Raw genomic sequence first — 9,599 nt, forward strand, 5'->3', positions numbered from 1 at the left:
CAGCAAACTTAAGAGTTGTCTGTTTCTGCAAAGTATATTATTAATAGTGAAACTGTTTTTAAATCCAATTTACATGTGTTTAATATAATTACCACTTCATAGCTAGAGTTTTAAATCTGAAAGTATCTGCTTGATGTCTGATTTTAATACTTGTCCATTTATACACAATTCTTATTATTTACGGTAGTTACGGTTCTATAGAGTTGTCAACAACACTGAATTAGTGAATAGTGAAGCTTTGCTCCAAGGAGAAAATAGAATTAGGTTTCTGTTAGTCTCTGGGCATGACATTTTTGTCAAACAATTGACAGGAAACCTTGTTCTATGTGTATTTCTGTTTAAAGACACCTTATTTAATGTATATTGCTGATCCATTAACATTGAACTCGCTGTCAGTAGCACTGTAACTCACCCTGAAGGAAGCTTGTCTGACACATGTATGTCTTCCATGAGGCACTTCCATGAGGCACATTATGCCCTTCTTGAGCATAGGGGTACTAGATAGCACCTTAGCATTAGACTGGAGGGACATTGTAAACATTAAAGTCGCAATGAAGATGCACAGAATGAAAAATATCTGGCAGTAAACAGGTTGTGAAAAATGATACTTGTTTACAGTATGAGAATTAAAACAAGAAAGCAAAGTTTCACCTTGTTGGACTTCAGCTGAAAATGTACTGCTCACTGGGTAATTTAACTTTTGGGCCATTTGTGCATGTCCACAAATGACCTTGGAAGGGCCATGAGTATTGATTTTTTGGGTTATAAATAAATTTTAGTAAGTAGATAAATCCCCAAATATGAAATCTGTGAATAACGAGGACCAACTATATATACTTGCCTTTGTATTTGATTAAAACCCAAGAATTGCAAATTTTTTGAGGGTTTCAATTGAGGATAGACATCAAGATGACATTGATACAAAATGACAAAATACTAGAGATTCAGATATCTCTAGTATTTTTCTCAAGGTGATTATTTCTCCAAAGTCACAATGTTTTTAGATCATCTTTTAAAGATGAGATTCAGGATTGTTGTTCTAATGGCTAAGAATGCTCTTGCTGAGAAAGGTTAATGGTATTAATTGGGTTTGAAGTCTACAGTTTTCCATTTCTTTAGCTCTTGGGAACAGTGAGGATTACAGATACTAGAACTATATGAACCTCAATAAGAAAGGCTTTAAACATCTTTGTTTAAAGAGCTGTTACGAAAGCAAAATTAGTAAAACTGCTGAAGACCAAAGACAAATCTTAAAAGTAGGCAAGGGAAAAACAGACACCTGACCCTAAAATGCAGCAATAATAAACCCCATGGCCAGCTTTTCAACAGAAACTAAAAAATCCAGAAGACAATGAATTGCCATCTCAAAAGAGCTGAAAGGACAAAATTGCCAATCTGGAATTTTATATGTTGTGAAAATATCCCTCAAAACTGAAGGATAAAGACTTTTTCAGACAAATAAAAGATTAAATAATTTGACACCAGCACATCTACAGTACAAACAATATTAGCAGACATTCTGTAGGCTGAAGAGAAGTGATCCTTGACAGAAACTAAAGAGAAGAAAAGAAATAGAGCAATACAGTGCAACGGAAGGATACACGTAAGGCTCACCCCAGTGACCCAGCTAAGACAATCCTCATGGCCAGTGGCTCATATCTCACAATTTCAGTTATTCAGCGCTGTTTAACTCTCATGAGCGTTATAGTCCACATTCACATTTACAAACAGCATTTCTCCTTCTCCTAGGGGACAGTCTGGCATAAGACGAAATGGTTCACCTTAGTATCTCAGTCTATGGCACCTGTGTTTAGTTTTCTCTGAGTACAAAGGTGAGAATTTCTCTTTCATTTGAGCCAAGGGGTCATCTCGATGACTCTTCTAAAACAGGAGGAACAGCCCCAGTCCACAAATTGTTGTTGTTCAGCTAGTAAACAATTAAGGAAGAAATGAAGTAAGGTAGGAATGAAGGAAGGAAGGAGGGAAGGCGAGAGAATAGACATAAAACAAAGGAAAGCTTTCTACTGGGCTCCCACCTCAAATTGTTTTAATTTTTATTCAATTCTCATTTTAAACATTAGGTAAATATTGTGCAGGCTTTTTTCTTTTCAAGTTGAAGAAGTATTTACAGATTCAAAATGTCCTGAGATTAAACACCTGCAGTCCAGCATTGTAACTATTTTAAATCCAGAGAAGCAAAAAGCATGGGGAGACGAGAACCCTGCTTTAAGCCTGAGGACTAGCAGACAGCATTCCAACAGGACCACTGGGTGTCATTTTATCCACAGGGGAAGTTTCATCCAGGTATGGTACGTCATGCTGCTTTCGGAAAAGGAGAAAACTGTATAGAAGCTCTTGCGAGGATTGTAGCCACGGTAGAATGTCAAGATTTTCACATTGTCCATGTATGGAAGTGTGATACTTGGATATTATTGTGAGTCTGTTAAGATGGGAGCCACACCTCCTCCCTATTCAGAACACCACCATCCCCTTCCCCATTTTCTCTTCTTTTAATTTCACAGGCATTGCACTTCCCTCTAGGAATGGGAAAAGTCAGGAGGATTCACAGGGATTCTAAGATAGGGGAGGCTTTTTGCTTCTGTCTCAGGAAACTGGTACTTCCTGGCTGATGTCCTCCTGAGAGAGGCAGCAATTGTATTTTCTTCTCCATGGTCTGGGTAAATGTGGCATTTCCATTTGCTGTTATGACCTTCACCTGTCTCTGATAAGGGTTGTCTCCTATGCTTGAATGTCCTTCCCACAACAAATGAGAACATGTACGCAGGGACACCAAGGAAGATGTTGGTGGAGAAGGCCAGGGTCCTCATTTATTTATATGATATTTTAAAAAATTCAACCCTTGATTGCCTCTACTGCTCTGAAGCCCAGTACCAGAGCTATTTACAGACTCCAAGCATGGATGTTGTCTTGGCTAGTTCCTCGATATCCAGAAAAGACAGAGGAAATTGGTTCACTGCTCCTGAGGCTGTTCCAGCCCTTTCTCTTAACCACAGGCGAGGCTGGACTTTTCTCACCTTGCTTGTGACTCCTCCAGTGATGGGCTCCTGCCTCCTTTCAGGTGTCCCATCTGTTTCAGTGCCCACCTGTCACGAGTCTCCTGGACCACGCTGGCCGGTTCTTCTCGTCAGGGAAGTTAGAGAAAGAAGCCACCTTCCTGCCCTCCTGCCTGTGGTGTAAAGAGAGGTGCCTTACAAGCAATCATCTTCACGCTAAAAATAAACTCATGGGTTCAAGGAAAAAACACAATTGTAAGAACAACAGTGGGGAAAAGGCAGGGTCCTGGTATTTTGGTGAGTGTAAAAGGCTGCCTTAAAATAACTCTCCACCTACCCATACGGAACAGAGTGTAGACACAGAAACCAGGACAAACTGTTCACAGGGTGCTCGAGGCAAGGAGGGAGGCAGTTCAACCTGGGAGAAGGTGGGAGAGGGAATCTGGACAAATGACATCGTGAATGCCAAGATCATGGAGTGGCGCCAGGATGGATGGCGGAAAAGAGATGATTTGGGGACTTGGAGAACTACTTCAGAAACGTCTGAATCAGGTGATTGTCCAGAGTGGCCTAAAATAAGGAATCCCTGAGTGAGGACTCAGATGAATAATGCAGTATTTTAATTACTCTCTTAGAATGGCCTATTTTTGTATTAAAATATGCTATATCTTCCCCATGCCTCTGGTGAAACAGTTTGTGCTATAATCAGAATATCTGGCCTGAAAATAGTTTGCTATTCATGGCTACACTATGAGATGGTTTGTAGGTATAATAATCATTTCTTATGTTTAGGAAGCCCCAATTTGCGATATTCTGGCCCTAAAAAAAGAAAACATGTTTATCATAGCATGGATTTTGATTTGGTGACCTATATATGGAACATAATGATAATAATAGTATTTTCCAGAATCACAGTCACAAGAAAGAGCTTCAAGACTCAGTGTGGCACCTGGAAAGCCAAGTCACAATGCTGTTGGTGGGTGTGGGCTCACGCCTTGTGGGCACAGTGCACATGGCCATGTCTTGCCTCCAGTGGCAGAAGGCCTCATACTGTGTGGGGGGCACGCAGTGGGAGGGGCGCCCCACAGGGTAACGAAAAGGCTCTTACCAGATGGAACTCTGATTTCAGATGAAGGTGACCCAATTAGCCTTGATTCCAGCATGTGCACAGATGCCGTGACTGAAATAAAGTAGGAAGTGGCACTAGTGAAATGTTGCGTAATGAAATACATAGCTTTTTAGTAAAGAAAAATGTAGAGATTTTAAAAGGCTTTTGAGGCTCTCCCCAGTGGTGTCAGGCTTTTTCAAAAGGCTTTCTTTGTTGGTTAAAAGGTAGCCTCCTGAATCCTACTCAATGCCTGAGTTCACATCTCAGCTTTGTCACTTTGACCTTGGGCATGTTATGTATCCTCACTGTTCCTCAGTTTCTCATGTGTATAAGTCTGGTGTGATTATACCTAGAAAACAACTGGCACAGTGGCTTGGCACTTAACAGACTTTAATGTTATCATTATTTACGTGTAAAACGTAATATGGAGAAAATTCACTTATACTCTTCTCTTCCAGTTGTTATTAAGATGTTCACATCTTATTTTCTTATATATAATTATTTGAGAAGGGTGTGATTCAAGATTTTTGTTTCATTGAAGATAATTTGGTGATAACCAATTTAACTGCTAGCGTGTAGATGGAATCTTGTGTGTGTGAGTGTGGCTGCATGTTTATGATTGTGTCAATGAGGGATGGCTGTGTATGTGTGTGTGTGCCTGATTGGATGAGTATATAAATATGTGAGTGTATGAATGTGTGGGTATCTATTGATGAATGTTGAGTAAGTTTCCTGAGACTGCTATAACAAATTACCACAAACCTGGTGGCTTAAAACAACACAAATTTATTCTTTCATGACTCTGGAGGCCTAAGCCTGAGATCAGTGTCACTGGGTTGCAATCAAGGTGCTGGCAGGGCAGCCTCCCCAGCGCCCTCCTGGGGAGAATCCAATCCTTACCTCTTCCAGCTTCTGGGAACTGTGGGCAGTCCTTGAGTTGTGGCCATGTGTCGGCCTCTGTCTTCACATGGCCTTGTCTTTTCTGTGTGAATGTGTGAAATCTTTTACTGTCTCTCTCTACTGAAGACACTTGACTTGAGACACCATTTAGGGCTCATCTGGATAATCCAGGATAATTTCCCCCTCATTAGATTATTAGTAATGTTAGCAAAGACCCCTTTTCCAAGTAAGGTAACAGATACCAGGGCTTAGGACCTGATATCTTTAGGAGGGCCATTTTTCAGCCCACTCTGGGTGTCTATGTGTATGTGCATATGTGTGTATAACGGCATATGGATGTGTACATACATGAGTACGTACAGGTATATGTGTGATTGGTATGTATATGTATGTGTATGTGTATGTGAGAGTGTTATGTAAACATGTGCGTGTAGGTGTGTATGTGCATATGTGTGATGGGTGTGTGTGCATGCATGTGGGCTATGGGTGTGTATATATGCATGCGTGTCTATGCATGTGTGTGTGGGCTATGGATGTGTATATATCCATGTATACATGCATGTGTTTCTGCATTATGTATGTGTGCTGGTATGTAAATATGCATATGTGTAAGTATATGCATGTATATATGTATGTGAATGGGTGATGGGTATGTGTGTATATATATATATATATATATATATATGTATTTTTTTATGGAAAGTAGGTTATCTGTCTGACCTTTGCCTAACATATTTTATTGCAGTTCTGAAATAATCAGTTGGAAGTCTATTCTAATGAACCAGCACTCTCTTAACAGATGGTCAAATAAACACAATGTTTCTACCTTCCCAGAAATCATCTTAAGCACAAAATTGTTATGGTTTATGAGAAAAGAGCAACCCTATTTAAATGCTAGTAAATAGGCAAGCACCTACCTCTCTTACCTCTGTCTGAACCTCAGAAAGAGGACCCAAGTGGGAGTTCAATTTAATGAAAAATGCATTAGGAGCCGTCCTGATGGCAAGGAGGATCCATTACTCATTTTAATCTCAGCCAACCAGGTAGATCGGCACTGGTCCATGAACCCTGGCTATGAAAGGAATGAGAGAGGGCTTAATGAAAGCCAGACAGTGCCCCTAAATGAGAGGTTTTAAGCTTTCTTTTTTTCTGCATTTAAAATCCGTCTGTGTAAATCACATTTGCTTTTATGAGGACTGGAGGGTGTTATAATCTGCTTTGGAGTTTGGTATAAGGAAGAGGCTAGGAAAGAGAGAGCCAGAGTGAGTTAACTGCACTAGGACAACTTTTAAAAGGCCTAATATGAATTTATATATGTTATTATACATATATTTTCAATAATTAATTTAAATATCTATATATGCTATATAAATAAAAAATAGAGCCCATTCGATAGTATGCAGGCACTATGTTAGCTACCATGGAGATGACTAAGGTGATGAGGTAATGGTATCCACCTTGGTCAGTTAACAGTCTATTTCTGGAATATAAATGGAGGCAGGGTGTCTGGGAAGAGAAATGCACAGAGGGCAATTTGGAGGAGGGACAGAGCCTATGGGAAGGGGATCTAGGCTGCATTTGTGGCAGCTGGTACATTAACAGGGCTTTGATACATGACTGAGAATCTAATCAATAGGGCTGACCACAGATAGGGAGGATCAGAACTTCAGAACTAATGGTACCATAGCAAAGATAGGACAATTCAGGGAATAATGGAATAACACCCAATCCCATTTTTCTGGAGCATAGGCTACCTCTTGAACAGGATTTCTCCACCTCTGTCATACTGGTGTTTTGAATTGGATAATTCTTTGATGTTGGGGGCTATTCTGTACGTTGTAAGACATTAAGCAGCATCATGGGCCTCTACCCACTAGATGCCAGAAGGCCCCACCTTCCAGCTCCCCCACTGTCCATGTTATAATAGATAACAATTCCCCAGACATTATCAAATGTCTCTTGAAGGGCAAAATGGGCCCTATTTTAGAACTACTCCCCAAGAAACTTGCTACTCTAGGGACCAGTAGCATGAGCATCACCTGGGAATGGGTTAGAGATGCAGAACCTCAGACTACATCCCAAATCTACTGAAAAAAAATCTGCATTTTAACCAGCTCCCCTGGTGACTCATACACAAGTTAACATCTGAGAACTGCTACTCTGAGGAACAGTTGTAGAAAGGGCTTGTAATTTTAGTTGGGGTTAGATTATAGAAAGACTTGAACATTATGCTACACATTTGAAATTCATTTGGTAGGCAATGAGGTTAGATTGAATGTTTTGTTTCCATCACCAACTTATTTCAGAAATACTAGACTGGTCATCTACTATTGCCTACTTAGCATTCTTCTCACCTTGCTTATTACCTCAATGCCAATGATAGCTAAAAACTGTATTTTCTAGTTTTCCTTGTTGGTGAGGGGGCCATGAGACTAAAAACAGAAGTAACTTGAGGGTTTTCCATGGAACTTCCCTAAAATGAAGGCTCTTTGTCCTTTTTTTCTTAGATATTCCTTCTTACTTCCTAGAAATGAACACACTGGTTTGAATTCCAGGAGACATCTTTAAAGGTTAAGGAGATGAGCCTCTGTCTAAATATGGTGGAGGACAAAGTTAGAAGGAACCTGAGCCGAAGAGAGAGAAAAATAAACACCAATCTTCTTGCAGCCACTATTTTTCAGAGGTCTATTACTCACAGCTGAATGCAATTCCTAACTGATTAAGGTTGTTATTGATGTGATAGATGAATTGGAGAAAAGGCAATCGTGCAGAAACTATTAAAATAGACTGTATAGAAGATTTGGAGAACATAAATGGAAATGAAGAGGTATTTAGAAACTGATTTTTTTGAAAATATGATAATTTTTATTTTTGTCCCTGGAAAAATAGGGATATAGTTTATAAACATTAGAAAATAAGGAAGAGGAATGGGGTTGTGATAATGCCATGAGTTTGGTTTGGGGCACATTGAACGTGAGGATTAATTAGACATCAGCTAGATGTGTATACCCAGCAGGAGACAAGTTGCCTGTAAAGATACATGGATACTGGCAGTGGAAGCTGAGCAGAAGTGAAGACAGGCAAAATAAATGGAGAAGGAGAAAGGGGTGATAGTGAGCATATTGTTGAACTGGAGAGAGAAATCTGAAGGAGAATAAAGAGCTAAGTGTTGTTATGGGATTGCCGCTGAGCAGGTTCCACTGCAGGGATTTTACAATGGTGCTTAAATGTGGAATTCAGAGGACCTGGTGCTATTTTATGAGAAAGCCCACTCATACCAAGAGCAGTCTCCCCGGTGGTGGCCCTATAAGTGAGTGAGATTGAGTTTGTTCACTCTCAGCAGTTAGGCTGAGTAACAGAGGCATATGCCATCCTTTATAGACTCTTCCAGCCTGCCTTGACTCTTCAGATGTCTCTGTTAGCTAATGCTATCATAGAAATTGTTGATCCATGCTGTGTATGATATAAACAAAGTTGCTGCCTTCTGGAAAATATTTTCTCCTTTCTCTGCTCAGTATCTTTTGCATATGCAAAAGAACTTCACAAAAGCTGATTTATTAAACAGGTGCAAATATAGGTCATATGCTAGGGGTTTTCAGAGATGCAAATATATAAAGCTATCATATAGGCCTGGTGGAGTTTATGTCTAGAATAAAAATCAAATAGGTGTGAAAAGCAATATATGGTTTACTTTAGGGTTCTCTGGTCATAGGAATTAAAAGCTTACAAATACATCTAATGATAGGGTTCTTTGTACCATAGTTGAAATCAGATAATTTGATGACTCTACCTCATGTTCCTTTTGCTCATTATCTTAGATATTCAAGTTTTGTTTTTAGGTTCTATATGAATCTAGGGATTGTTTTATCTGCTATCTGTGAAAAATGACATTGAAATTTTTACAGAGATTGCATTGAATCTGTAGATTTCTTTGTGTAGAATGGACATGCTAACAATATTAATTCTTCCAGTCCATTAACATAAAATATTTCATATATTTGTGCCTTCTCCAATTTTTTTCATAAATGTTTTACAGTTTTTAGTATACAAGTCTTTTACCTCCTTGGTTAAATTTGTTCCCAAATATTTTTCGCAGCTATTGTAAATGGGATTGTTCTCTTGATTTCTTTTTAGAAAGTTCATTGTTAGTTTAGAAAAACACTGATTTTTGTGTGTTGATTTTGTATCCTGCAACTTTACTGATTTTTATCAGTTCTAACAGTCTTTTGGTGAAATCTTTAGGGTTTCATATATATAAGCTCATGTCATCAGCAAACAGGGACAATTTAACTTGTTCCTTTTCACTATGAATGACTCTTGTTTCTGTCTCCAGCCTATTGCTCTGGCTAGGACCTGTAGCACTATCTTGAATGGGAGTGGTGAGAGTGAGCATTGTTGTCTTGTTCCAGATCTTAGAGGAAAAGCTTTCAACTCTTCCCTGTTGAGTATGATGTTGGCTGTGGATTTGTCATATATAGCTTTTATTGTTTGAGGTACATTCATTCTACAACTAATTTCTTCAGAGTTTTTATCATGAAAGTATATTATATTAGGTTGGTGCAAAAGTAGTTGCTGTT

This window comes from Callithrix jacchus, chromosome 1, assembly GCF_049354715.1.
Source record: "Callithrix jacchus isolate 240 chromosome 1, calJac240_pri, whole genome shotgun sequence".
NCBI lineage: Eukaryota > Metazoa > Chordata > Mammalia > Primates > Cebidae > Callithrix > Callithrix jacchus.